Genomic DNA, 27,959 nt, shown 5'->3' on the forward strand with positions numbered 1-27,959 from the left:
GAGTACAGGGGAAGAATCACTTCCCTGAACCTGTTGGCCACACTGTTCCTGATACAGGCCAGGATGCCACTGGCCTTCTTGGCCACCTGGGCACACTCCTGGCTCATGTTCAGCTTCCTGTCAATCCAAACTCCCAGGTCCCTTTCTGCCTGGCTGCTCTCCAGCCACTCTGTCCCCAGCCTGTAGCGCTGCAGGGAGTTGTTGTGACCGAAGTGCAGGACCCGGCACTTGGCCTTGTTGAACCTCATCCCACTGGAATCAGCCCAACTCTCCAGTCTGTCCAGGTCCCTCAGCAGAGCTCTCCTGCCTTCCAGCTGATCAACACTCCCCCTCAGCTTGGTGTCATTTGCAAATTTGCTAATGGTGGGCTCAATGCTCTCATCTAAATCATCAATAAAGATATTAAAGATATTAAACAGAACCGAAGGGCAGAGCTATGGCCAAAAAGAGCATAAATTGTCAGGAGTATACAAAATAAACACACTGAAAATTACTTTCATTTTGTGCTTATGGCTTGATAAAATTAATCTCATAGCAGTCAAAGTAAAAATACTTTGGAGAAAGGGTCCTCACTGGAGGAGAAAATGATAGGTGCAGACACCACCAGGCAGCTGTGGTGGGAACATGGGGCTGGAATCTCCTTCCTGAGCCTCACCTTTTCACATCCCTCAAGAGGTACAATGAGGAGAAAGTCCACCCTCCTTTCCCAGTCAAAATTTCAGTGGTGACAAACTCTGTTGAAATGGTAGCACAGAGGGCAGCTTTGTCCTGGCATTTTTTAGCTTCATGTTAGTCAGCTGTTGTAGGTCATATCCCTTCCTGATATACTCCACCAGTTGCCTGAGCTGCAGCTAGAACTGCAGGAATTGGAGAAACTTTTCTATGTCTTTAGACATTTTCTGTTTCTTCTAGACCAAACTACCTTGCTGTAGATGGGAATCTCATAATTCTTGCATGTCTGAAAATGTGATGTGGCAAAAATATGTGACCACCCTACCTCCCTGTCTTTGCCCACTAGGGGAGTAACCGATAACATTTTATGCGTTCTCAGATACCATTTTCAAATACTTGATGGGGATATTTTTTCACCTCAGTTTAAAAAATATTATGAAAAAATAAATCCCAATCATGCTGATATCAATTATTCACATTGTGAGGAAAACAAATGCATAAATCAGAAGTGAAAAGCAAATGTAGTCCCAAAGCACTGCTGTGAGTAATGTCTCACTGAGCACCCAAAGATTACATAGTATTTAAACTCTTGATTCCGTAAGAAAGCATTTGCTATAGATTCAAAGGCAGGACACTGAGATCATCCTCCTAAAAGGACTCTGCTCAATATTAAATAGTGTGTGGTGTCCTCTAGTTTTCAGTTCAACATATTTTCATCTTCTGAACTCCTGAGGACATTTCTGAGTCATTTTAACATGCACCTATATAAATCTTTCAGAGCTTATTTAAAATGCAGTCTTGAAGACGTTAAGACAAACAAGTCAAAACAAAGAATAACACCTTTGAACTGCATAAATGCTGCAGAGTTTGTGAAAACAGAACTATGTTTAACTTTTATGTGGAAGCCTCAAAAGGATCGTGACTTTTCTTGCCTGTGCTATGTAACAGAAGATGCTTGGATTTTGCTAAGTTATTTCACATAGTAATTTCTGTACACAAATGCCATGTGTTTGGATTCTCTCACACTTTCCTCTCCATTTAAAACTGGACCTTCACAACATCTGAGTAACTTGCAGAAATGTCAGTATTTGCAAGGTGTTTCTCCTAAATTAATCACCTGTGAATTAATTTACAGTTTTTAATTAGAATCAGAGTTAGATTAATGTATAATTTGATCATGAAAACTTGTTGAGGAACTTCTGTTTACCTCTTTTTCCTTAAGATTTACCAAATGACAAAACACATATAGTAAAAAACTTCAGTCTGTACGTACAAATAGACATCATATAGTCTATTACAGCACTCTTCAAAGATGTATATACAAGAAGTCTATGCTTAGCATCCATTATGATATTAATAAAAATATATGCAGGAAAAGACAAGAACCAGATAAGTCACTGACAATACAGATTCCATATACCCAAGGACTCTGCTTTTGTGTCAAAGCAGGATTTACAAACATTGACCCATCTGAAGTCATAAAAATACAATGGAAAAAAGGGTGAATCTGAAATTGCAACCCTAAATCCACATTATTGACTTTGTATAATTTGAATTATGCTTGGCAACTGTGATGTGATACAGTTTGAAGCTGTGAACCACAATTTTTTTGTATTTCTCTTCCATCTCTGTATTAATGCTACCTGTAATGTATAATGGCATTTGCTTATAGATTCTGGTATTGTGGTTAAAATAAGTGGTATGCTTTAGTGTAGGCATTTATTTAGATAAGACTACTAAATGTCATTTACCCTGTGCTAAGAAATAGGAACTACTGTGCATATAGGAAAAGAAACAAAGATTATCACTTTAACTACCTTCTTCTGTTGCCCTCAGTTAGAAGATTTATCTTTTTGAACACATGGCCAGGACATTAGGGAAATGATACGTGAAACAACATAAATGCAAAGTAATCTTTACACTCTGGCATAACTTGCTCTATCTCCAGCAACCCCTATTTCCAGTACCTAAGCTGCCATATTTTTTTAACTTGAGAATAATTATTCCTTATTTATCTCTTCCACGTCATGCAACTTTAGTCTTTCATTAGATCATTTAGAATCTCTTTTTAAGGCTGAGAAACTCTTGTCTTTTTGCTTCTTAAGAAGATACACCTTATATCTGATAATTGCCATGCTTTAAGCTGTAATTATCCCTTCCAGTTCAGATTTGAGGAGTAGGGAATAAAGCTACATGCAGCCATCAAAACTTGAGTGTATCCTGGATTTTCATACTGCACAGCGACATTTCCTATTCCTTTTCTACTCCATTCCAAATTGTGCCTATGATTCTCTCTTCCTTTGTCACTGCTGCTGAGCTAAGAGTGCCTGCTACAAATCCTTGAGCAACAATAACTCATCTGGAGTCTATCCTCAGGTATGTAGAGCTTAGACTAATTTTTGCCTGTGGATGTGACTTTGCAATTATCATCACGGAATTTCATCTGCCATTTTTATCACCCAATCACTTATTACCATGACTTTTCTGAGAGACAGCAACGAAGGGCTGAATTATTATGATTATATAACAAATATACACCTGTTGTACATAACAGCTTCTCAAGTTGCCAGAGTTTCAACACTAATTTCAGTACCTTCCAATCATGGAAAATCTTCTGTATCTCTAAGAAGACAAAGCAAAGTCTCATGATCAGACATTTCAATAGCTGCAGAGGAAACTTCTTTTCTGAGTATCAACCCATGTCCAGTCATCACGGTACCCTCTTATGGCCCTGCGGGCACACCTAATACAAAAGTTCTTTCCCTGCAAGTATCTGAGTTTTATAGTCTTCATCTTATGAAAAACTTTTTCAGATATTCTGTGATAAATACATTTATTTATCACAATCAAGAAAGTTTACAGATATAGCAGCTGGTAGCTGAGAGCACTCTGGTTCACCAAGCCATTTTCTCTTAGGTATTTGAGTATGCAATTTTAGGCACTAACAGATTAGCAGAGCTGTGCACATGCAGATGGAAAATGCAGACACACAGCCAGTTCCTGACTTTGGGCAGATTAATGTAAAACCAGAGCATCGCCACCTGTTTTAAATACACAAACTGTTACTTAAAAAAAATAAAAAAAAAAAGGAAAGAAATATGAAGAGTGAGCAGAAACAGAAGTGGTCTTGGAAAAAAACTGACTTGGAAAATGTGTGCTAAACTCCAATAATGCAAAATCTAATGTGAGTATCTGAGTTTTGTACCCATTTTATAATCCTCAATCCATTCTTCAACACTTCCCTGAGCTTTTTTGGGAGTACACCTCTCCAAAATACTAATTTTGAAACATGTGGAACTTTAATGTCTGAAGCTATTCTGAGTATTTGAGGGAATTATCTGTTAAAAATGTACCAGATCTTGGAGATTCTTAATCTTAATTTCCTAGATCCATATTTCGGTCTCCAAGTGAATGGGTATATTCACAATTGCTCTGAATATCCACCGTCTCTCCTCTGAAAACCAGAAAATAAGGGTCTAACTATGACTTTTGTTTTACTTCTATATTGTATTCACACTGATGTACCTACAGATAAACTCTGAAACAAAGTAATAAAGATAGTGCAAGTTTGTAGTCAAATCAATTTCAAGTCTGAAAGACGCATCTTCAACAGTTAAATTAGTGGATACTTGTGTCCAGAAAAGGTGTCATATGCATAGCCACCTGTGTTTGAAAATATTGGTTAAGCACCTGGTGCCTGAAATGGACTCAAAGTTTTGCACTTTTTAGTGCACAGTATTTCACATACAGTTTATCTTACACAGGATGATGAATAGATGTATGAAATCCCTGTGGACAGCTAGCAATATTGTCTTTCACAGTAAGCGATCCCCTCAACATCACAGTTAAATTAAAGAGGACAATGAAGACATAATGATGAATGGAAGACAAAAGAGTCCAAAAGAGCTGACAGCTCCCAGCCATACATTATGTCTGCTGGGAAAAAAAATGTCAACCACATCGTAAATTAAAGAGAAATAGAGAAAACAGAAGATGCACACTGAGGCAAAGCTAACAGTCAATGAAGAACTTTTTTTCTTTGTCTGCCAAACAAAACCTAGGAGACTGAAATAAAGAAGCTGAAGAATGGCAATGAAAAAAGGAGACAGGCAAAAGACATGCCATTCCCATCCCATGAAGCACGTGAACATTATTAAGTTATTCTGAGTCCCTTCTATCTGCTATGGATCATTTTGGAAAGAAGAAAAAGCTACATCACAGACAGTTTTCAACTCCAGTATTTCTGATTCTGCAGAAAACAAAAGAGAAAAAGCAGACATACCCAAAACTACTTCCATTTCCAATCTTTTTTGCCTCCCCTATCAAGAAAACACAGCCTTGGTCCTTGAAATATCATATTGCCCTGTGATGTTCAATGAATTTCTACAAGACAGCAACAGCAGAGGCTCCTCACTTACAACTCAGAGAGATGGGACTAGCCCCAGGAGTTACTGCCCCAGTGTAAATTCCAGCAGCAGGGTCTCCATCCACTGCTTCCCACAGGTTATTCACTTAGTGGATATTCCAGTGTGCCTCTTAAAAGGAAGCAGGTGCAGTCTTCTTGACTACAAAGGACTCAAGTACAACTTTGTGTTTTCAAGTTCTCGTAGTTTATTTCTTAATTTAATGGCCTAACTCCATGATCCAGATGTTATTTTGGAAAATTTATATCCTAAAAAGCTTCAGGGCATGCTAATAAAAGGATGATTAACTTGCAGCAATGAGACTCCTCCAAGCAAAAATTCTGTGTTCTTGTTCAACATGTGCCACATTGGCTGCTGTGATTTATTTTCCACTGCTTGGAACATGCAAACCACTGTTACCATCTTTTTTCATAACATCCTGAGTGCAGCATTTTTTATATTTATGTCCACTTAGATCTTTCAGCACTTTTTGAAGTAGATTTCTCTTTGCAAATCCAAGAAAGAGCAATTCACATCTACTTCCACAATTATCCTCAAAAGTGTACACCCTTTGCTTTTATAAGGTCTCTAAAGAGTAGGGTCTACCCTCAGGATATCACAGCTGATCAGAACCAATCTTGCTGGTGTTGTGCAGGCCTGTCATATGTGCATAAGGAATGGTCAGGGAGGAACTGAACTAGATATACTGCTATGCTTTTCTTTATATACAAGACTTGCACCCTAGGTGACGTGAACTCAGAAGAAGAGAATCTCATAGCATCCAGAAAAAACCCCAACGCTTCCAAAGCCTCTCTTCTCTGAATCCAGATGCAGAGCACCTACAATCCCCACTAGGTCTGAGCCTGACTGTGGTTTTTCTTGTATTGATGTTTGAATCCACATCTGCCCATTACCACAACGATAAATACAAACCAAGAAAAGCACAAGAGAAAGCAGAGTCAATATGCAAGGAAACCCTGTCAGTAATTGTTCCCTCTCCTCAGTTTCCCTACTTCATCATTAACTGTTGAAATCCCAATCCTCCATCTCTGCTAACATAGCAGTTCAAACGATTGTGTTCCCACAGGCCTCCTCCCAGCTGTGGCAGTGTTCCCATGAACAACTCTAGGCTACTGTCATTAGCGTGGTGAGCAGAGGACATTGACAGATAACTCATTCTTCATCATCTTCCTTTATTCACATGTCAGACCTAGGGCATGTTCATGAAAGGAAGAGGGAAGAAAGGCCTACTCCGTTGGGGTTTACTGTCATAAAAATAGATGGTCATGAAGAACCTTATGTGTAGGTGACCATGGCCAGGGGAAGAACTTAGTCTGGAAAGGCCAAGTAAAACTGCTGTTGCCTTTGGCTATCTAATGCCTTGGACTGTTTCTTGACTTTGTTTCTAATTATCTACCACTAACAAAAGATAGATTTTTAAGGCAGTTCCAGGGGGAGAGAAGTCTAAACAATCGTTCTGGTTGCTTCTTGTTCCCAGTGGTGGAAAGACATGACTCTGTGTGCGTGTGTGTGTGTCTGTCCAGTTGTAGAACAAGAAAAGAAGAAGCCTTTCCTTTACATCATTAATTTCTGTAGCACTCTGAGAAGATAACATCTTCTCAGATAAGATCAAACTGACTTAGCAGCTGTAGGGAGAATTAGAATTTGGTCATTAATACATGCTAGGGATGGAGAGGGGAAGACTTTTGTGTGCACTTTAAAACTTGTATATGGTTGAATGTAAAATATGCAACGATAAATACTCGTGAGAAATCCCTGTGGACACCTAGCAATATTCTCTGTCACAGTAAGTGATCCCCTCAACATATATGAATATATGGGAATATGAAACTTTGATGATGAAATTTTATTGCACATCTTGAAACATGCTCTTTTGGCTAACTGAAGAAAGACAGGTTTTTTTAATGATAAAGTTAAGAGTAAGTTGTGTAGTTTTTCAAAATTTTTGTTGTGGACCTTATGAGAGCAAAACCAAAGAAAATCTTTTAATATTCGTTCCAAGCTCATGATGAAAATTTCACAGGCTGCACTACACCCAGGAAGCATTCAGCAGTGCAAATTGTCTGCTCTTTGACAGGAAAACTTTATAATCATTGGAAGCTCTCCTGCTAAAAGACTTTCCTGGTACACAAAACTACGCTAGTTAAGATATCTCCATAACTTCTAGAAAAATACAGAAAGTACATCTTGTTCTCCCTTCTCAAACACAGCAGGGAATGGATGTGGAAACAAGCTCCACTTCCACATCACTTTTGTGATAGTGTGTTTTCCCCAGACGATCTCCCATGGCATCTCACCTGCCTCAGGGTGTCCACACTGTTGGTGCTGACATTTGATTTACTCACCTAAACTCCCTCTGCAGAGAGCAAGTAGATTGGCTCCTCTGAAGCCTGATGTCTGTGATCTGTTTAAAATGCCACCGCTTTTGGAAGGTGAAGGCCCATTTCTTATGTGGGGCTGTTTCTCTCCATTGATTTTCAGAGGACTGAAGGTCAATTGATTTCAGCTCTTAACACCAAAAATGAGGATGCCAACATCTGTAAAAGGAATCCCACCCAGAGCTTTTCTCCAGATCTAAAGGTTTAGGGGTTAACTTCTCTGCAGCTGTGTTAAACTGTTCCCTTGTTCCTATTGTGTAGGATATACAACAAAAAAGACTTAATGTAAAGAACAGGCAAGCAAATAGCTTTGCCTGCACTGTAATAAACCCAGAGTTGGAAAAGGGTGTACCTTTGTGAAGCAGCTGAAATCAGGCTTTTCGCATTATTCAGCTTGATTAAATGCAAATATTTCAAGTAGAGAGGAAAAACAGAGTGCAAAACAGAAGGTACTATTTTCCCTCTCTTATAATATGGTACTGTATTCCTAAGGTTGATTGATTGGGTCAAATTTTCAAGAATGGAAAGCATCAGCCGTAAACAAAGAGGAGTATGCATGCTCTGTGTGTCTGAAATCAAGGCCAAAATACCAGTTTCACAAAGATGCTTATGTATTCAAAAATGCAAGCAAGTGCTGTGCTGTCAAACATACTTGTATTGCAGTCCTGAAAACACTGTTACACGGGCCCCAGATGACTTTAAAGGAAATCTGTAGTAGAGATGGAAACATCTCAGTATAACATTTTAACTGCAAGAGTCTCTTTAGTGAACACCACAATTACCTAGCTAAACAAATAAAAGATTGAGGGATATACAAGAAGAAAAAGATCAAGATAGACTAATTAAGTTTTGGCCCATCTCTAGGGGAATTTCCACTGACCTGATGTCAGATAAGTACAGCAGATCCCAGTCCAAGACCCACACATTTCGCCTTGTTTCTCAACTCCTTAGCTAATTTATCAAGCACAGAGGAAATAATTGCCAATGAAGGATGCAACGTAGCACTCTCCTAACTCCTCAAGATGCTGAGCCCAGTCCACAGATCCAGCATTTCTGAAAACTGAACATGAGTGAGGACCAAAAGCTTTCAATCAGGTCAGAATGCCTCGCCTGCATATTTTGGTCGTGGCCCATTCTACTGTATTGAACAAGATCACATAAAGGAGAACATAGCTATCTCAGCTGCCAAAAAAATTAAAAAGCACTACATTCATTATTGCAACTTTGAATTGCACACATTTGTTTATGTCTATATGTAGCAGATGATGGCCATGTTTTCTGTTGGTCTTTTCTTCCCTTTTTATACTAGCATGCCTCTACCAGTAAAAAAAGGTAATAAAATAGAAGAAAAAAGGAAAAAAATTAATAAACACATATGGCATTTTCCCTTTTTCTTTTCAGTAAAAAAAAAAAATCATAACAAATTTCCCATCAAAATATATGTTCAAGAATATTTCCATGTCAGTTTTGGATTGAATGTTTTGAACAAGTTCAAATCATAACATGTAAGTGTAGCGTAAGGATCTAATTTCACAATGACATGTTATAATAGACATACATAAGTACCTAAGATTGAAAGAAACATTTTATTATAGTTGAAAAAAGCATAGTAGGAAAACATAACCATCTTTTGAATTCTTAACCATTCAGTTTCAATGGTGCATTAATGTATTTAATAGTAACACATATTGTTAGTTTTTTTAACAGAGCATAAATTCCGAGAAAACCCAACACAGCTTATAATGATATTTTTAGTAAAAATATCAGTTGAGTAAACAAACATGAAAGGTTGGGTTTTTTTAAGACCTCCTCATGTGCTTTGCCAGATCCTCTTGCCCCCATAACAAAGCGTTAATTCAGGGGCAATCCCAACTGAACTGTTTGCTAGTTCCCTGTGCTCGGCTATTTTAGAGCACACATTCATCTTGAAATGAAGTCTATCACTTCAAAGACAAAGTCTGTCTGAAGTAGCTTCTTCTATGAAATTATAACAACGTCAGCTCTAAGAATAGAGACACCTCTGGCAGATTTGGATAGATGGATGCATAAATGCATAATCGTATGGCACAGACAGTAAGATGATGTCTTGACCTACGTCCCCCTGGTTAAACCTCTTTTTAAGAGAGCCATTTACTACCTCCTTTATAATCAGACATTCAATATGGTAGGAAGAGAAGGGAGATGAAGTGCGCTCTGAAATATGACTGCTCTGCTTTGGAGGGCTGAACAACACAACACTGGAAAGTAGAAGAGTAGACTTGACATTTCATCCAAGAGTTTATTATAACCATGTCTAGGGACACCATTTATTTATCCTCAACTTTCAGCCCCAGGGTTTGATGTCAAAAGAAGAAGTGGCCTCAGAAAGGAGATTACCAACCAGTGACCCAGTCATTAACAGCAACCCCATTTATAGAAGAATATTTTGTACATCATTTTGAGACAGCAGGTGGGAATAAAATGAAAATTTTACATGGCATCAAACAGAAATATGGCTCCATAAAAATTTAGGTTTGGAGGAAGGTGGCAGAAATAGGCTCCAAATTATTCATTCTTGTCCATACAAGGTTACTGTAGTGCAAACACTGCATTTCATTTGAAAATGCATGTAGTGCTGTCTGATTCAATAGGAAGAGTTTCCAAGAAAATTAAATGTCAGAGCAGCATGGCTTATTGGTTTTACTCAATGTAAATTCACTTTTTACGCAGCTCTGAATAATAATAATGCCCTGCTCTGTGTCAACGTGACATCTACAACTTTAGGCTTCAGAGATGGGGACTGAAGGCAAAAGAAGGAGAGCTAGGGTAAGATGACAGGGCAAGATGCTAACCTGGCACTGTCAGGGATTTAGCTCTACATGACAGGTCTGTAGCTTTAGAGAGGATTTAGCATGCCAATCACTGTGTGTCTTATTTTTCCTTTCACTTTGTGCAGCCAGCAAGACTGCTACTGGCTAAAGAACTCATCTTCCCTCCCTCAAAAGGTTCACTTGCTTATATAGAGGTGCAAGTAAGCCAGAAGGAAATATATAAGAAAGAAAATGGGAAATCTGAAATAGCAGCATCTGAAAACACGTCATGCTGTCAAGTAAGATTATGTTGAGACACACGGTTTATTTTAATAGGTTAGTGAAAACTCTCATTTACTGCCTAGAACTGTGAAGTTCTTCCTCAGGCAAAACCCACTGACTCTGACAGGAGATTTCAGTACAGACACAGCACCTGGCTCAGGATTCATAAAATAGTGCAAGCAAAGGCCATCATTTCAAGAAGGTCATTCTTTTTTTTTTTTTTTCCTCTAGCAGAGCTAAACAGCATAGGCAAGGAAAGAATAAGACTGGACGTTTGATAGGTGAATTTAATAAATAAACATCTGCCTAAATAACTCACTTCAGCTAAAATGCGATGAGGACAGTTTTAGGGGTGTTAGATATTCTTTTGTTACATTGCAACTGAGATGGGTGAAACCATGTTCTGAGTTGCCCAGTGCAAACCCAGAGTAATTCCAGTGACTCTTTCCCAACACAATGCGAATGAATATGAAAATGAACAGATGAAGGAAAATGGTGAAGAATGGCCCTGTGTAAAGTACTGAACAGCACAGGAGAGGTGGACACTGGATTATTACAGCAGGATTTTTGCAGGTACAGACTTCAGTGAGACTCCCCTCTCACTGTGAAAGCTAATAGAGCCTAACTCCCATTTTGCATCTGAAAACCATCTCTTTATCTTTCTATCCCTCTTTTTTCCTACTAAAGAAAAGTCTTCCAGGGAAACAGAGACTGCCTTCTCCATGTCCTCTTGATTGCACCATGGCTTTGCTTCTGTAGGCTGTAAAAAGTTGGGGAAAATGTGTTGCCGTTTTTGGGTGTAATGCACTTTTGAGCCATGAGTTCAGTCCTGCAAGGCTGGAAGACAGGAAATGCCCAGCTATGGGTATATTATATCACATGGTTCTCACCTCATCCCCAAATCAGCTCACACAATTGAGCAATGAGGCCAGCCAGGGACATAATGAAGGATCATTTTCAAATAAAACTGCAGCTTCTCTCTGCTACAAGAGCCCCTGATCCTGTGTGCTAAGATTGCCACAACAGTTACAGAAAATATGAATCAATATGCAGAAATGAGAGTCCTTTTGGTGCCTCTATCCCTGTAGTGCAAAAACTCTGCGCTGGCTACGGTATGGACACACTATGACAATCCAAATAATAAACTCACATACTTTGGTATTTAGCTTACTATCCAGCCTCACTCAGTGTAAGAGCAAGGACTGACCACACGCATTCAGAGAGTCAAGGTCACAACAAGAAGGAACCTGCTGTTTGCTGTATCTCTGCCTCGCCACTGATGGCACTGGACAGTCCAACAAGACTGAGGTAAGGGCTTGGAAAACCACAATGGTTGTGCCTAAGGCAGTCAAAAGCTGCCCTGGAAAACTGGATTCTCTCTCTGTCTCAGTGCCTAATGCCAAGAAAGTCACAAAACCCAAACTCTGAGCAGGCGGTCATTAATTGCATCTTCTTTGTTTGCTTGGAGCAGAGCAGAGAACACCTGCGCTCTGAACTGTGGAAGTGTGGAACTATTCCAACTGTGATGGACTCAGCAAAAGGCAACTTCAGAACAAAGGAAGGGCGATCAAATGCTATTTCTGGAAAATTGGGGATGAATATCTCTAGCTGGGCATCTAAATTAAATGTCCCTTGTTGACGTTATGATTGTGTGCATCATTTTCCCTGGTGTATAATGTCATCTCACCTTATCGGTACATTGTGAAGATAAATTCATTAATGTTTGTAAAGTACTCGGATGCCACAATAATGAGAGCCACAGAAGTGCTCCCCAGGAAATTAATAACTCTGGTTTCAAAGCTGGATCTGAATGATGTACAGCTACAGGAGAAAGAGGTGACACAATGAACTACTATGATAAAATAAAATATTGATTCATCTGAGCAGTGTTGACTGAAATCTTTCCTTATTTAAGAGAGCTTTGCTCTGTTTGCTCCATACCCTTAACAGGCTTTTAAGTGTAACTTACACAGTTAAAAAAAAAAAAGGAAAACTATAAAAAAAGGCCCCCAACTCATGAAACTGTATAACACAGCCCTACTAACACCCACACAATCCTCCAGAGAACTGGAGCCTCTAGGTACTGAACCCATATTTTAACCCTTTGTCTACTAACACTTGACCTTGTCTTACTGCTAGTCTGGTCTCTTTTGCCAGAATCCTGTTCATTTCTCTCCTGTATATTGCTTCTTAGAAGTTCCTTCCACTCCTCAGCATCCCTCTGCTCCTACTCTCTGTGTGTCACATCTTTATTTGCCCCACTCCTAGTTTTTTTTATATGGAGACCATACCCCAGTGCTGCCCATTCCTAATCATTTCAATACCTGAGTCAACCACCTAGGCAATGGGCACAACCATTGTACCCCCCATCTGAAGCCTACTCCCTAATGACAAAATCCTAGGACAGATGAACTGCAAATCTTAAAGAAACATATGGGCATAGGGATTTTTTAGACCAGAATGCAGTCAAATCTGACAGTTTTCTACTAAAATGAAAAAAACTTTAACCTTGACTTCCATTATAGAAATCCCTCTTACTTTTTGTCCTGCATCGTCCTCTCTCCCTGATAGATTTCAATTTCCTGATCTGTGATATGAAAGTCCCAGAAAGTAATACAAGATACTGTAACATGGAACATGATTGCCCATCCCCCTGTTTTGTTTTGGGTTTTTTTTTCTCAGAGACTAAATTATTTTTACTGAAATGAAAAAAATAAAGACTGAAATTTGAACAGAAATTTTCTGTGTTTGAAAATTTCATTTTGAATGGTAGCAAAATGGTTTTACTAGGTGAGGCATCAGGCAAACTTTACCAGATTCAAGGTCAATAGAGTCCTTGTCTATATTTTTCTGCATTTAGGAAGACTCTGATCAACAAAATCACAACAGAACTCGAGTCCTTGCAGGTAAACAATCAAACCATCGGGAAGGGTAAGTGTCTGATTCTTCATATATTTCCCTCCAAATTATGTGAAAAAATCTTCTGTTTTTTGCTGGACCATATGCAGAGAGGTGTATTATGACTTGCAGAATTTATCAGTGCAGCATTCTTCAATTTCACTCATATTGGAAGTTAGGAATGCAAATCTTTAACTGAAAAATATTTAAAGACGTTAAAATAACATATGGAATACTTTTGCAATAAATGCATTAATTGTATGCAAACTGAATTAAGTCTTTTATTAGCATGTAATCAGGGGAATATTAATACATTATTTTAATTTGAAAAAATCATAAGTTAGAAGCTTTGAAACAGAAAGCTGCGTAATGGCAGCTTTAACATTAAGATGTCATTGTAAAAATGAATGTATATAATGAATGCAGGAAAATAGAAATATAAGTGTCTGATCTTTTCCTTGTTTCCTGTACATCTGCATTGGAGTTTGCCTATTGTTATTCAACTAGCTAATCATCATCTTTTGTGTGGCGTCACTGTGTTTTTACTCAGAGAGGCTAATCTGTGAAGACATCTGTTATTTGGTAGATAATAGGCCATTTCAACTCCCAAAGGCCTGCAAGGCATTTCTGAAGAAGGAGAAGTAGATACATCTGTTCCCACCAGGTAGGACTACAACTGAGCATGCTGTAACACAGTAGAACAAAACTTTCACTTGCTATTCACCAGAAGGCTAAATGGACATGGAACAATGCAAACAAAGAGCAATTCTGGTGTAGTTTGTTAGGGCTTGGAGGGAGACTGACTTTATATAAACCACTTAATGTTTTCTTGAGAAAACAGTACATCTCATACTAAAGAACAGTGAGATTTGTCATAGTGATCACAACTCCCTGGATCTATAAACCACGCACAGTCACAAAAGCAGTGTGCCACTGAATCTGATGTTTTGCTGTTGGAAAAAGTCAGACATTTTGAGGGCAATGCAAATGCTTGATTATTCAATTGGAAAGAAAATCTTGTGCGTTGCCCCCTAATAACTTATCCATATGAACCAGTTCTCTCTGCATTCTACTGAAAATATACTACCTCTGCATTATCCATGAATCAGTTGCAGCTTTGAATAATCCTTCTTATCAGAAAATCAGGAGAAACAGGACATATCTTTATCTTCAGAATGCCTAAGTAACCTAGCATACAGCAGCTGCATTCTGCAAGCTTCCATTCCTTACATCTTCATCACTCTGTCAAGTCTTTCCCATTGTGCTATGAATGCAGCTGAGACCCACACATTCAGATTTATCTTCCCTAGTCCATTGTATTTACACTTTGCAATGGTGCTATCCACAAACTGCACATTCAAGGAGTTCATGTAATTTCCCACTCCAGTTTCACCTACATGTGCATTTTGGAGAATCATTGCTTAAACAGGAGCTAAATTTTTGGCTTGGTTTTTTACTGCCTCAGCTCACAGGCCCAGAATACTGCAGTGGCAGCAGAGTTGATGCAGTGTTGCCCCATTCTCTGATTTGTCAACTGCAGAAATGGAAAACTGAAGAGTGACATATGATGTTGACACTTTCTGCTGGTGTGTACAATTGAAAGTGTTGTTCAGTGAGACCAGTTACACATTTTTCCCACCCCAATCTTTTTTCTATTTTAGAGGTTTCAGATATTTGCCCACTCTTTTTGAATGGAAAAAAAATGGCCTTTCAACTCTTTTCTCAGAAAAATAAGGCTCCACTCAGTTTGGTGGTTCAACCAGTTTATCCACAGCCTAGCTAGTGGTACCTAGATGGTATCTTTAACATGTAGATACCATCTACATATAAAGAAGTAATCTCCCCAGGGAGCCAAGAGCTTGCAATCCCAGGCAAGACCGATACACTCTACACATCAGAGTAACATCTAAACAGCCTTTTGCAGATAAGGGCAAACATATTTTACTGAAGATGTGAGTTGGCTGAAGGCAAAAGCCACAGAGTGTGGTACCATGCTCTAGGGAATAAACCCAACCTCTTGAGAGAGCTCATTGGATCAAGCATAGCTAAGACAGCTACAGGGCTTCCCATTCAAGGTCGTAGGTTTGGAGTAGTCAAGATCAAAGAGAACTCAGACTGGTCTGCAAAACACCATCAAAGGACAATTAATAGGCAGGAAACCCTACTCTTAATAAGAGATTTCTCTGGAAAATATGAAGTAATAGCTCTGTGTGGAAAACAGACAGATCCTGGAAGAAATGCATTATACATTTAAGGCATAAAATGCTCTACAGATGAAGAAAGAAACTTTGGAAAGGACATAATAAAAAAAAAAAAACAACAGTAACAATATACAATATATTATCATCTAAAAGTTTTCAAGCAATGCTGAAAATATGGTTTATAGAGTTTTGACCTCATCAGTGGCTATTCCTCTCTATCAATGCAGGAACCATGCACATTAATTCTTGCTTTGCAAGACTCCATGGTGTCTGGAGGAAATATTCAGCTTAACAGCAGATTTGAGGCAAGGCTCATCTCCCCATATTTTAGCCATATAAAAATTAGGACTCTCATGTAAGCTATTTACATAAGCCCCTTTTTAATCTTAGCAAAGTTAGGATGAAGCCTTATCTTAAAACAGGATGGCTCACTATGCACAGGTGGCCATCTCCTCTCACTGATGACATGGAAAGCCTTGGTGCCTTGCTCCAAGTGAACAGGACTGGTTTAGAGAGCAAAGATTTAGTGGAATAGATTTCAGCCTAACTGGTTAGTCCAAAATCAAATCTGGAACTTCAGCAGGGTTAGAAATAAAAAAAAAAAAACCCAAGTTTCTTTTCCAAGTGGGCATTGCAGTGGAACATATAGGTGAGATTCCTCCCCACAATATCTCTAGAGCAACTGCATGTAAAATATGCCACTCAGTCCTTGACACGGTATTGCTAAATAGATGCTAGCACTGAAGTAAATTCAGGCATAAAGCTCATCAAAGAGCAGGTAAAATTATCTACAATGAACAATTTTAATAGATAGTGGACAAATAATATAAAGACACGTGAAGTATAGAGATGGCATAATCAAGGAAGAATCAAGACAAATAAAGAAAGACAAAATATAGAGAAATATCATACAGGATTTCACAGTACCCAGACACATTCTGTTATGGAACAGTTTTCAAAAAAAAGTGGGGTGAGTAGAACCAGCATGTTATAAAATAGATATGAAAAATACTTGGAAATATATTGCCAGACAGAATTACTTCACAGGAATTTGATGCTTGAATAGCCCATGTCCCTTTCTAGCTTCCATGCTTCTATTTTATCACAATCAGTTCAGTTCTGCACTTGCTTTTCAGTCCACAAGAAATATTAAAATGAAATCTGGAGACACAGCTTGAAATTGCAAACAATGATCAATTAGCATCTCTCACCATACAATTTATTACCTTTCTTTTTCATGGCCTTTGCTATGCCCTTAAGTGCCACACTGATTTACTGCAGTGTTCTACTTAATTATCTCTAGTGCTTTATTTCAGAAGTGGTACTATTCTTAGCTGTTTCTTTACTGGTAGTATTGCATTCACAAGGACCATCCCCTTGTCTGTTTCAAAGCTACAGCAGCACAACCAGATCCTAGTTTAGAAACAATGGATACATTTCAAGTACTTGGGAAACAAGATCCTGCTGCAAGTTACAGAAGGCAAACTCCAAAGTTAGTTTACACCAACAGGTCTAAGAAAACTAAAGCCAGCAAGCTGCCACTTCCTCTCTGGAAGGCACTAGGATTATTCGTGAGACTAAGACAACATACCTGAGAAATTAATTTCTTTCTGAGTCTTTAAGTCAACTATAGCACCCTGCCAGGAGGCTTTCACATATCTCACTCAGGAGCATAGGAACATGCAGGCTGGCATACGTGAGGACATGGTAAAAGCCAGCTGTGAACACATTCAGATTGGAAATCAGAAGATAGTCAATAAGTAGGAGATATTTCAGACTGCAGTAGTGGAATAAAAACCCCTTAATTTTTTAAAATGAAGCTCAGTGGGTCTGTCAAAGGGAGGGTGATTGATACAGCAGTTGAGACAGAAGGGGACTGGATTCCAGGTCTGTGTTTCTCTGTTCAGGGAAAGGCTGTTTTGTTAAGGTCAAGTCAAGTAACAGTGGCTCTGAGATTTTGCTATTTGTGCTCCTACATAATAGCACTTCACAGTATATGCGAAATATAAGTAGAAAACTGCATGAATTAAAAGTGGAAGAGAAGGATATCTGAAATCTAAAGAGCAGACTCAAGTGCCTAACTCTTATTAATAAAAGCAATGTGCATGTTCAATGAGAGATTCCTGCAATCCAAACCCACCATCAACAATAGAAGGTAGACTCTTGTAATGTTTACTCTTAAAAATCCAACCCAGAACTGAATTAAAAGTTGCAGTCCAGAAATAAGGGTTGAATAGCCTCCCTAGCACATATATTGTTCATGCTTGAAATTCAAGATTTGCCAAAAGGCAGGAAAACATTTCTGCAAGACATAATGAGAAAGACCTGTTGTACCATGGATGGAGGATACATGCTGACTACTGAACAAAAGCTGCTTGTTTACTACCGGACATTGCATAAGGAAGGGTAGCCAAGGTAATAGGATATATGCTTATGTAGAGGAGGAAACACAGCTAACAACAAAACAGCTTTGAAAGAAAATGTGATTTTGTCTACTTTCAGAATTCATGGCAAATACAATGCAATTTCTTAAATTATTCCTCATTTCCACATTCTTTATTTTTTGTGCCAATTGCTGGTCCTATCTCTAACAGGAAAGTGTCAGTGTCAAAAATGAGAGACATAGTATAACTGAAAATAAAAGTTAATTACTGTGGAAATTCAACTCCAGAGCTTTAATTAAAGCCTGACAAATGTATCATGGACCCCAGGCACCAGCGTGGAGTACACCCATTAGAGAGATTACTCCTCTTTCTATGGCCTCCCATGCTAACACAAAGGAAATATCAATCATGCCACAAAATGGCTTTTCCAAATCAAAGATGCTGGGAATTATTCTATTACCTTTCTCATAGATAATTTTCAGAGTTGCTGAGAGGGATTTTTATGCAAGAAAGCAGCATGTTAGCGTAAATTTTTGCTTAATTGCTAGGTTAATGTTAAATTACAGCTTTTCTTTCAGGAAAAATGGCAGCTGGTGAGCCCCTTTCTATAAACCTACATTTCCTCTGCAGCTTCTCAATATGTAAGTAGGTACGTGAGAGGCAAACAGCTTCAAAATGACATGTGACGAAAAGCAGCAGAGGATACTGAGATGCTTGCAGCAATCCTCTCATGGGGAAAAGTGCAGTGGACTCCATCTAGAATTCTTCAGCAAACCCATGAATGTTTTTGCTGCCGTCCATCACTAGCCTGCTGAGAAGAAATATTTCCACTGGAGTCTCCATTAAGAGTGGTTTGGGATGATACTGTCACAACGTGGACAGTATCATGCTCTTTTTTGGGCTCTAACCTTCCAGCCAACTGGTACCAGGGCATGGCTAAGAGTCAGAAGGGATTTCTTTTAGATATACTTTATTGCTCTAGCTGCAATTATTTCATTGTCTGCTGAGCACTCAGAAGCATTGAACAATCCTGACAAGCTAATATAGTAAGAAAGATGAATGGTTTTGCTTTTATTTGCTTAATATTTAAGGCTTTGGTTTGCAGGTGATCAAGAAGTAAAAGGAAAATATGCTCAAATATCAAGAGTTGTTTTGTTACTCCTTTTGCTGCTAAGATATTTAAATAAAGAACTTTCACATCCCAGGTTATCCCCCTCTTTGATCCTAAAGCAATAATCCCATATTTATGAGATTATTTTCGTTGCCATGGAAATTAACGATGTAAGAAATTCAGCATTATCATTTCTGTATAAGCAGGCAAGATGCAGTCCTCTTGAAAGACAAACATTTTCCTGACACCTCCCTCTACCCCCACCATCCTACACGTATAACAGGTCACACAGCACAAGAACCAGAAGACACACAGCATACCACATATGTCAAGATTCCTCATAGAGGTCAGACTCACAGTTCTGTTTTAATGTTAAGGGACTACTTTTAGGACTGTAAGGAAAGATTGATCCCATCCTAGTGCCACAGCAGACTTCATTTGTGGTACCATAAACTGACAAAAACTTGAGACAGCAATTTGTGGTAGTTCAGGATTACAGGACCTAACCCTACAATATAGTACTACCCTCCCCAAAAAATCTGACTTCAGATTACCAAAAGCACTTTGAGATAAAGTCTCTTCTTTCTTTGCATATACACCGAACAGCACCATAAGCTGTAAAGTGGGAATTGAGGGTTTCAGCAGTGCAATCTCCACTCACATCCTACCATGAGATACTACTTACCAACACTGACTGGCAGACATCTCAGTCTTTAGTAAATCCACAAGCCATCCAGGAATAAAAACACCCTCAAAACATCCTGCTGTTATGTCTTGCACATGCCAGTGGCTGATAAGCTACAGCACCCATGGCAAATTATAAGTTACTGCTCAATAAAGTATTGGTCTAAACATCTTACTTTGTAAATTTACTCTTGGCTCTTAGAGTTGTTGTTATGGAGAGAAAGAATGGAAAGCTAGGATTCAGGAGATTGCACTTTCATGCAATCTTCGAATCTGAAAAACATCCAGCGAGATCCCAGGCATATCCAGTGAGTTTGACCTACACACACATACGAGCCAGTAAAAGAATTTGCACAAAGCTCCCTCAAAATGCCCCAAAGCACTCAGATCAACTCCCTGTTCTGGTAAGTCCACCCTTCACAGTGATCCAAGTGCTTGTGCCAGGGCTAGGGATAAAACTGAATTCCTTCTTCCACTCCTTTCGCGCTAAATCCTTAATGCATTCCCCTCCCGGGCTCAGAATGGTGTGAATAAAGTAACAATCACACAACAATATTGTCTACATATTTTTGTTTATACATCTGTTTTAATAACAAGATATTTCTAATGGGCAGCCACAGAAATCAGGGGATTTCAAAACCCATACAATATATGATCCAAGTAACAAAGTGAATTTCTTTAGTCTCCTTTGCTATTCTCTCAGGTCTAACCTAGAGAGACCAAGAGAGGTAAAACTCCACATCTCTTCAGTTCTTAGATGCATTTACAAGAAAACAACGTTTCAAGCCAACTGAGATGATGATTGTTATGATGTGGACATCTGTTTGCTGAGACTGGCACATTTGTTTCCTTACAAATGAAAGGGTTGAGAGAAGAAGCCAGGTTTTAATCATCTTTATGGATTTAATCTGATGGTAATACTCAAGAAAAATAAAAATGACACAATCTACATTCTGCTATTATTTTATAATTTTGGTGGTACAAAAAATGGTTTAGCTACAGAGAATTTATCTCTTGAAGTAGGAAACAGTTTCTTGACCAAGGTTTCTATTATTTCATTTTTTATTGAAAGCAGATTAATTTCATAGCACCACTCCAAAGGCAAAACAGGGAGCTCATGTTGAGCAATAATTCCTATTTATGTTCCTATTTATGTATCAATATCATACTTATCCAGTTTTCTGACCATTCGCCATGAGCATACACAGAACACTACCTGTCACCCTTCTATTATGGGTGTAAATTGTACCTGGCTCTTGTAGATACTTTGAGCCAGTTACTGGAGCAGAGATGATGTTTGTAACTGACTGGATACATACACACATTTACTTTTCTCCCTCACAATTTTTTTCTTTACTAGTATGTTTCTTTCTTCCTGTTCTTTCAAGAAAAATCTTGCAAGCTCCAATTCAGACAAATTATTGAACAGCAGCTAAGAAACCTACAGTTAACAGGTTCATGTAGATTGACCATCACAGACCATCTACAGCAGATACAGCAAAGGCCACCCATTTCTGGAACTAAGGGGATACTACCATTCACTAGCAACAGCAGACAAACTCATGTCCTCCTGTACAACCACCACTGGAATTAACTCTACCGAGTTATAAAAGGGTGCTGCAGATCTCTCTGCCCACATGGATGGACACAGATGAGAATAACTCTACACTGCTCCCATATTACTTAGGTTTCCCTCTTTGTTGACCAGGTGCTGAGCTGCTCACCACACATCATCAAAAACAACATCTCTCTCCCTTTTCTAAGTAAAAGCTGTTTGGCAAAACAGAAGCCCCATGTACCTGAGGTTGTCAAACCACAGCTATTCCCAGGAGCTGAATTCACAAGATGCAAAGAATTTATTTGAAGTGGCCAAATTGTTTTCCTGAAATGAAAAGAGCATTAATGCTCAGAGAAGACACGTTTGTCTGTGTTTACAAATGTTCCCCCAGCCAAGCTGTAATACCTGAACATGAATACGCTGCAATTCTGGTAAGAAATAGAAAGATTAATGTATTTTAAGTCCAGAGGGAAATCCCTCCAGACATTGTTTTTGAAAAGCTTAGAAATCAGCTTTTTTTTTTCCCTGTGGTTGCCACTATTCCTTAGCAACAAAGCAAGTCTGCCGAACATGGCTCTGCTGTAACACATTCCAGAAATAACTAGCAGGGCTGGCATTGTTTGGACTAACAGGGGAAAACTAATCGGGTCATTTGCTGAGTGCTGGTGCTCTCCACCTGCTGACCACCTGCGTGTCCCCAGGACAATCCAAGAAATATCCACATATGCTCACATGTACGTGTGTGTGTGTGTGTGTGTGCGTGTACCTAAATATACATACATGTATTTGAAGAGTGTTTATAAGGGAAGATTTTTCACAACTGTCATGTAGGGGGTGGAGACAAAGACGCAGTAGGACAAAATAAAGGCTTTCCTCTGTCTCTAACAGAAGGCAGTCAGAATCTTACTGAAGCCTCAAGCGCCTTTCCCTCCCACCCAAGAGCTCCAAAATGGTCAGGAAGAACCTATATTCTTGTCCTCCACACAGCACGAGAACCACTCTCTCCCCCAAGCCACGAACTCCACTCCCCACAAATGGAGACAATGCAGAGAGGAGCTCACGTTGTGTTCCCACATTTCTCCATCTTTATAACAGTGTGGAATGTAGCAGCTCCAAAAATCTATATGCTAATGCTAAAGCTCCCTCGTTGCAGCAGGGAGTGTTTGCAGACTTTCCTTCTCACTTTTCAGGGCTTGACAGTGAGATGGGGTTCCAAACCAGAACATATTGTAGTATTCTACACGTTTGAACTAAACCACCATGTTTTCCTCATGAAGGACACATCTGTTAAATAAAGAGCTTCTTGCAATCCAGTATCAAGAGCAGGATTTTTTCTCAGTTAAGAAAATTGTCAACATCTTGAATATTTTTTCTGTTCCACACTGGGGTAAGGAATTTACACTTAAAATTTTCATGGGCAAAAAAAACCCAAACAAAAACCAACAAATCAACCAACCAAACAAAAAACTAAACCAAAACAACAACAAAAAAACCCAACCCAAAACTCCCTAAACAATACCTCATCCAGGCTGTAGAAAAAAAACAGCTCAAATTGTTATTGTGTCTGATTCAACCAGGAACTTGAACCTATAGCTCCAGCTTCTCACAACGAGTGTCTAAATCAAGAGGACATTACATATCCTGGAGAGGGACATTCTTTGTCTTGTGACCAGAAACTTTATCTTGGACTTGAAAAACAAAGATTAGGCAAAATGGCTATGCTTTAGTAAAACAGTACTTTCCTTTCAACGTGAAAGTATTTTCTGACAAAAGTTTGGTGCACTTTGAACATCAAGGCTTGCTTTAATTTATATCTAAGAGGTCAAAGACAAAATGACATCAGTGGCAACTGCTTTGCCATGAAGTAACTGCATGAAAACTGTAACACTAGACTAGCAAAGAAGCAGGGACAGGAACCGAGAAAACATGCCCAAAAATCAAGAGAACATAGCCAGGCCCAGACGATGCTTCATCTGTTCTAGCTAAGGCATGATATGAGGATTTTCTCTCCGTGTTTTCAATGCTGTCTGTGCTGCTGCTAACATGCTACCTTTACACTGAATGGTACCATGGCACACTGAATTCAAGGTCAAAAAAAGGAAGAAAATTTAGCAGATTAGGACTTATTTTGATTTGATTTTTAAAGACATGGGATAAATGGTTTTCTCTTACCTTCAGCCCAATGGAAGTGACTGGAAAGCAGAGAGAAGCATAGATCACATCTATGAAAAGTTCAATACACCTGTCACTGCCAGCCAGAAGCTATGAAGCTTTCCTTGCTGCTCTGACACACACTTCATCGCTGAGACAACAGCCTCCAGCATGATCGTGCCTCCAGGGCAGAGGCACACAACTAAAACACGGCGCAGCGTGTTGGATGCCCACAGGCTCAGGTGCACCCTAAATTGGCAGCCATGAACCAGTTAACAAATTAATCACCTTATAAATTAAAAGCTAGCTGTTAAAATCTCCTCTTTTGACAGCCTTCAATTACAAAGACTTGCTCTATACACACACGAATTAAGCATAAAAATCTGACTTTCAACTGCTAATTAGTTGTAGAAGATAAAGTTACATTTATGTTATGGAATATTATACCTTCTGTTAATTGTTATTTACTCCTACTGGTTTAAAACCACCAGTTGAGAACTAGCAATGTTAAATGCATTTTTGTAAGACAAAAAAAAAAAAAAAAAGAAGTCAAGATTCAGGCAACTCTTTGGAAGAAAAAACACAGTAAAATAACATATCAATTCTTTGGTCAAAATCAATGTACGTCTACCAAAGTCAATGGAGCCACATTGACTTTTACACATGCTGGAAATCCTCCCCAGTATTGTTTACACCCAATAAAGACAAATCAAGCAAAAAGCGCTTGCAAGTGGCACTAGCAATGACAGAAGGAGGTAAAAAGGGGTCAGCAAGGGGCGAAGAAAGGGAAAAGAAGGAAGCTAAAAAACTTTTTTATTTAAAAAGAAGAAAATATTCCGCTAAGAATTTAACCTTTTGGTGACCTTTTCTTAATTGAAGCTTTGCCAGTTACTACCAGAAGGCAATAACCGCCATGGTGAAAGAACCATTTACATACTTTCCCGTATCACATGGAGGGTTATTAACATAAGTAGCATTAATATCTCCTAAAGCCTGCTTTTCTGGTCTGACAATTTACTCCTTGGCTTGTGTATTTAACTAAGCTGGTGCTCAGCACTCCCCTCCCAGTGAATAAAAGTCAAAGCCTTGCAAACTGGACTGTTTATTGTCTTAATCTGTGCTATTTTTTATACGTGTGCTAATTATAGAAATAAACACACATTATACGTCAAGGAAATATAAAGAATACATTGGATCGGTTTCGGTTCTTACCAACACAGCATTTGTATGGGTTTTAATTTGCTTCAACTGATTTAGAGATTCACGAGATGAAATTCAGGTTCTTCAATAGCTTCCACAAAGAGGAACACAATTCCTTCTAATGCAATATGATGGTTTTTCAATGAAAATCAGTATTTTGCTTAACTGATCCTTTTCAGTAACACTAAACTGTAATATACACTAGCATAGAATCTCAGAAGATTTGATACTATCAAATTACTGAGTACATTAAATGCTAAAAAGCTATCAAGAGACGAAAATGACTCAATGTTTTAGTTTCTTTTTCATGCCATTGAACTGGAGTAGTGCTTCAATTCATTTTTCCAAAGCTTACATATGTATCCAGAGAAGCCTGAGGCCAAATTTTGTCACTTACAAAATCTCTGGTATAATTGTCATTCATTTCAAGAGGATCAGATTTTGGATTTACATAATTTTTAGGTCTAAAATACTATTTCTGTTTCCAACAAAGTCAATGGGGAATGTACTTATGGTAGACTTGGGCTTTATATATGAATCAGATCATTAAATGCACATCACAACAAGAAATACAAGATTATGCCTCCCTTTTCCATTTTATGAGTTATAACAATTGAGGTCATGAAAATCTGACCTGTTTGAAATACTTCTTTTGGGTACAGTTTCAGTGAAGAACGGACTATTGCAACCCATCTCTTTCTTTCATAATCTAAGGTAACAATCAGAAATCAACTAACATCTTTCTTCTTAAAGGATGGCTACCAAAATTCTAAGTACATTTATTAAAAATGGAAAGCTAGTGCCTGTCAATTTGAGAAGATGGATCAAGTGCTTAACAGGTTACATTTAACCTGGAATACAAGAGCCATGAAAGTGTCTCAACTGAACACAAAGGAGATTTTAAAACTAATGGAAATGTAATCAGCGCGCTTTTTTATCCTCCAGGATTCTGTTATATTGCTCCAGACTGCTCCCGCTATCTGCTGTCTCGAAAGCTCAATCTTCTCAAGCAAAAGCTTTGATCTACATGTTCATTGCTAAGTAGTTTCAAGTATTAAAGAATTAATAACCATGCAGTGTATTTCCTCTCGCCTAATTCTGCACGCTGTATGGCTCTTCAGAAAACCAAACATTATCTGTCAGACAAATGGCACCACGGTTATTTGGAACATTTAATTTGGTGGTTTTCTAGCAATTCAGTAGTATTTTCAATTATAGTAATGTAATACTGAAAATACTGGTATTGTTTGCTACCACAGACAATTTTTTGGTACAGCATGAAAGAAATGAAGCCCACCCAGTTGTCCTGGCAAGAGTAAAATGGACTGCTTACTACCCAGCCCACATAGTGGAAATAAGCTGCAACTCCAATCTTTTGTTCAGCTGTTATGGGGCATCTTCTGAACCTTCAAGGCCTCCACACGTGTGTTCTGTCAATCATTTAACAACTACATAACTACAATAATCTCTCCTGTTTCATCCAGACAGTAGAAGTAAACATTGCTACTTAGAAATATTCTGCACTGTATTCAGCAATTTTTAATTAACTGCATGTGAAAAGAAGCAGTAGTAATTGCTCTTCCATCCCTAAAAGATCCAGAGTCCTGGGCAGCATTTCATCACAACACTGACAAAGTTAAATGAATAGTGGAGTTCATATGGATCATCCAGCTCCAAAGGACCAAGGTTACTGTAGAAAGCATTCCTACCTGGGCAACTGGGAAACTGCTGGTGTCTGAGAAGGTGATCTCACCCTGCCCTGGTGTAACTGCTTAGGGGCTGCTGAGAAAATCACCATCACCATGTCCATCAAGATAGGTTTTGAATATGGAGTCCTCCACACAGAAGTAGAGGTACATGAAGACTAGAGTCTAACTCCATGGAGTGAGTTGCTTTACACAGCTTGGTAGTCCCAGGTTACATCTATTAAGCAGGTAGCGTGGCCCAACAGGAATAGTTTTGTATGAAAAACAGTGGTGCTAAAGGTCCAGCAACCACTTCATATATGTTTCAGGGTGGCTTACTTGCGTCTAGCTTTACTTTATGGATGGAATAAGAACAAACACTTGGATATGGAGGTGCATGTTCCGCTTTAATTTTATCCAAAAGCAGCCCAAGTTCATAAGCATCAGGACTGCCGTGAACGAAAGCATAAGTGCAGACAATTGCAGGGATTCTCATCCAAAGCAGATTCCTAAACCAAACTTGAAGGCTAGTGCAGATGTACCTTCCACTGTCTGGCTTTCTTTTTCAATGGGGCTGATCACTGAAAACGCAGATGTGAGGTGACAACAGAAGCACGGCCAAGAAAGATGTTTATAGCAGGGTTGGAGTGGGTGCTATCTCAGCTTCCACCTCAACAGAGGTAAGATTGCTGAGTTTGTGCAACGACTGACACTTCCAGTGCACCATGAAAATGGAAATTTTCCCCAAATTTACTCTGTATGTACCCCCATAACCATAAATAAACTTAGGTAATTGTACTAGCTACTGAGCAGGGAGCTGTAGAGCCTGCCAAGCAACCAACACAGCATGCAGTGATTGCTGCCGCTGGCTACGGAATAGCTGCAACTGTTCTCTCCTTTATTTTTCAGTCATAGCCAAGGGACATATACAGTGCTTACAATGCACATTACTATCGGGAAAAAAAATAAATTCCTGTCATATTCAAAGGATGAAAAGCAGAATATATAAGAACAAATAACAGAAAGAGCTACTTTAATATAGCCTTTGAATTTCTTATGCAAAAGCAATATGCCCTATCCTGCAGCTCTTGATACCCTTCCTAAGCCACTAACACAAGAACAAGAAGACTGGACCTCAGGATATATATGCAATTAAATATAAACTCTTAAAAACATTGTCGTAGAGGATGCTAGGAGGAATGGTTAATAGCACAGCAGTGACACATGGATGATGTAAATAACCCAGCTATTTAACTGCCTGATCATAACTTGCTGGGGCATGAATCCACTGCTAAATACCTGATTTTTTTCTGTCAGCTACCCTGTATAATAGTTATCCTTGACCTTTACATACCAAAATGCGTGCTATTTTACTGACTTGTCTAATGTCAACTTTAAAGCTCTCAAAGACAAAACTCCTTTCCAAAGAAGCTAGCATGAATATTTTCACTTTTGAAAATATTCTATCCTTTCGTTAAGTGACAATTATACATATATATGTATAATTTCAACAAAATAAATATGGAAATAGGCAAGACAAAA

At 38.7% G+C, this 27,959-nt stretch overlaps 1 protein-coding gene across 3 annotated transcripts in view; it reads right to left on the minus strand.

Moving 5' to 3' along the window:
• The window catches only part of TMEM108 (transmembrane protein 108), a 163,037-nt gene that overhangs the window by 87,638 nt on the left and 47,440 nt on the right, over positions 1–27,959 (minus strand). The window contains exon 1 of one of the 3 annotated variants that reach the window (XM_064671424.1): positions 21,623–21,698. The exons of the other annotated variants lie outside the window; for them this stretch is intronic. The gene's annotated coding sequence lies outside the window, so the exon portion shown is untranslated. Of the gene's footprint in view, positions 1–21,622; positions 21,699–27,959 lie in introns of those variants that run through there. 3 annotated transcript variants of the gene reach the window in all.

The sequence above is a fragment of the Pseudopipra pipra genome, chromosome 1, assembly GCF_036250125.1.
Source record: "Pseudopipra pipra isolate bDixPip1 chromosome 1, bDixPip1.hap1, whole genome shotgun sequence".
Taxonomy (NCBI): Eukaryota; Metazoa; Chordata; class Aves; order Passeriformes; family Pipridae; genus Pseudopipra; species Pseudopipra pipra.